Source organism: Plecotus auritus (genome assembly GCF_963455305.1).
Source record: "Plecotus auritus genome assembly, chromosome: 3".
NCBI classification, from domain to species: domain Eukaryota; kingdom Metazoa; phylum Chordata; class Mammalia; order Chiroptera; family Vespertilionidae; genus Plecotus; species Plecotus auritus.
This window is the reverse complement of record NC_137772.1, coordinates 149,292,014-149,295,642: the sequence shown is the minus strand read 5'-3', so window position 1 is coordinate 149,295,642 and position 3,629 is coordinate 149,292,014.

Here is a 3,629-nt window from a genome sequence, read left to right as displayed (position 1 = left end):
CTAAGTTGCGGGTTTGATCCTCAGCTGGGATGAGTACAGGAGGTAAACGATCAGTGTTTCTCTCCCCTTTCCTCTCTCTCTAAATCAATAAAAAAAAAAAACCCCACATATCATAGGGTGAGGATTTAAAAAAACAAGTGAGACAACAAGACATTATGTACCTTCGGATGTGATTTAACTTGAAGTACAAACACCTATGAAATATTGAATCTAATAAAGCCTGTACATCTAATTAACAATTTACAGAAAATGGGGAGCTGGGGAGATGGATAAGTTAAACCATAAAGATATAATCATTCAAATGCAAAATGTAGGAAATTCTACAGAATAATCTAGTTCCTTCAATTTGAAAAATGGCATAAAAACTAGGAGTGTGTGTGTCATTTATAGGTTAAAAAAAGACTTAGACATATTAACCAAATGTAATGAATGACTCTCATTGGGGTCTTTATTTAATTAAACAGTACGAGGGCATTTTGAGGTATCTGGGGAAATGTGAACATGGGTATGACATGCTGTGGCAGCCATGAAGATGAGCCTCTCCTGTCTCCAACACCTGGTGAACTGACAGCTGCAGCTGCTTCCTACTGGCTGCTCCCTGCCAACAAAGGAGCAGAGCAGGAATACAAAGGCAAGCCCATTCCTGCAAGATGTGGGGCTCCTGAGAGCTTGCACTTCTGGCCGGAGGACTTCGCCAGTCTTGCTAAAAACTCTGAGCTGTTCTGTGCATGAAGACTTCCTGCTCAACCACCCTCCGTCCCTCTCTCCTTCCCATCAGTCAGACCTGAACTGAGGTCTTCCAACCTCCCCGCCCTCCTACCCCATTTTCCTCACAGGTGTTTTCTCCCAGTAAATTTCTTGCAGGCCTGTTTCTCAGGAGAAATTGAACTAAACAGATATGAAGAAATTAGCATTAAATTTGTTAAGTATGATAATACATAGTGTGGTTATTTTTTAAGTCCTTATCTATTAGAGATACATACAAGTATTTACAGGTTAAATGATAGAATGATTGTAATTTAACTTTAAACTATCCCAGAAAGAAAAAGAAAAAAAGAAAGAAAAAAAAAACAATGAGGGCTAAAATAAGGTTGGCAAGATATGGATATTTTCTATACTTTTGTGTATATCTGAAAATGTTCTTAGTAAGAAGTGGAAAATGCCTAACTAGTAATCTTCAAAAGTATCAAGGTCATCAAAAACAAGAAAAGTCTAACAAACCGACCTAAGAGGACGGTACGGAGACGTGGTATCTTTGATTGGATCCTGGAACAAGAAAAGCACCTTAGGGAGAAATGGGGGAAACCTGAGTCAAGTATGGACTTCAGTAAATAATAATGTATCCATTTTGGTTAAACTATGACAAATGTACCATGCTATTGTGAGATATTAATAACGGTAAACTGGCTGTGAGGTTATTCAAGTACTCTGTAGTATCTTCATAATAATTCTGTAATAAAACTGCTCTAAAGTTTTTAAAGACTAAAAGGTAGCTTATTTAACTATCTCCTCATATTTAAAAAATGATTAAAAGATTTTACTCATCCCATCGACCTCCCCAGTGTCCATACATGCAAAATCAAACAAATAAACTATAATTGATGAAACATTCATTTATTTGTTTCAATAAAGTTTTAAAATGTAACAAAAATGCATTATTGTTACCAAAAACCTCAGACAATAACAGAGAAAGATCTTAACAGAAAAACAAAGATTTCATTCCACAGTCTCTTAAACTTAAGAATTTATTTGCGTTCCGGAGATAATACTAAACTAATGGGTTTGTGTCAAACTGCCAACATCATGCTGAGGCTTCTCCTGGTACATTACAGCCTTTTGCAATGTAAGCAACAATAAAAAGATCACTTTCTTTTTTACCAGTTCATGTTATATTATTCATATGATGTCCAAAAAGAGAAATGAAAATCTTTGCTTAAAAATAAAAATGCTAATGTAAATTTGCAAGCTCTGACCTGCATCAGAAACACTTAAAGGGCTTGTTTAAACATAGATTGCTGGGCCTCACCTCATTCAGGTGTTGGGTGGGGCCCAAGAATTTGTATTTCTAACAGGTTTGTAAGTGGAGCCAAAGCTACTAGTATGGGGACCACACTTTGAGAACCACTGGCAAATTATTCAGTAGGACAATGATCTATAATAATAAAAGGGTAATATGCTAATTAGACCAGACGTCCTTCCGGACATTCTTCCGGATGAAGCCAGGGCCGGAGGAAAGGCAGCCCAGGGCCCTGGGTGCTAGAGAGAAGCTGGTGCCGGCAGCCCGGGGAAAGAAGGCCTACTCTTGAATGAATTTCATGCATTGGGCCTCTAGTTATGTTGTAATAGTATGTCATAGCAAAAAGCAGAACAATGAATTGCTTTGTAACCTTGGGCAAATGATCCTTCCCATCTGTACCTTGCATAATTTCTAAAGAATCAAATAAAAACAATATTTAAACCACTGAACACAATGCCTGGCACTACTGAACGTTTCTATGCTATAATGAAGTAGGGTTAAAGTTATATTCAAATGAACTGATTTGTTATGCTTAGCTGTACTTCTTAAGGTACATTGATCTTGAGTTACAAGAAATGAGGCACTTTTCAGTCTCCTATGATCATCAATGAGCATTTCTGAAGTGTCCATTATAATTTTCATTGATTCACTAGCTTACTTCAAATAGTAAATATTACAGCTAATATGAAAATCAGTTGCATAGTTTTACTATAAATTAGTGACGCTGTTCACTATCCTGAATCATTTGTACATGAAACTTTTAATTTGCTATGGAAAGCCAATAACTGTTCAACTTTTTTTTAAACATTTTATCAAATGAATGTATTCTTACCAAAAGTGATTTGAAGGTTCTTCAAATGGGATTTCCTGTGTCTTTGATAGTTTTGTTTATACTTTTGCACTAAAAATAATAAAAATAAATAAGATACCTTTCTATTAATTTTTCTTAATTTGCTTCCATAAAACTGAAGTAGTGAGCTTTTTCCTTTTAAAGACATCTTTATTCAGTCACAGAATTTTTTTGAAAGTGCAAGTAAACTTGTACATTTGATCTAGTATTAATATGGAAGTTTCATTTTTAGCTTCCTATTTAACCTTATCTGGTTAGACATCAAAATAAAATGTCTGGATTGTAAAAGATATTATATCTTTTTATCCATCACTTTAACATAAAGGACCAACATTACATAAATTCTTTCCAAGAAGTTGACCAGGAATAAGCTCTTGCAGAGGTGAAAAAAGAAACTAGAAGCAAGAGATTAAGAAAATATGTGGGCATTTACAGCTACTGATAGAATTGTGTGCACACACAGAATGAATTGAGAATTTAAAAAAGATATTTAATGAGAATTTAAAAAAGACATTTAATGAAGTCTAAGATAAATGGCTCCAGTTTCAATTAAGACTAAGAGACCTTGCGAATGTTTTCAGTAGGCTCACTCCAGTAATGGAGTATGTTCTTATAAAAGGACTTGAGACATTATCTACACATTCTGACTGAAGGATGCTTGTTCACTTGTTAGACATGTATGACATTACTGAAAAGATTAACTTAGAGTTCTAGAAGTAAAGAAGTCTGATTAGCTTGTGAGAGTGTATGAAGAATGGCACA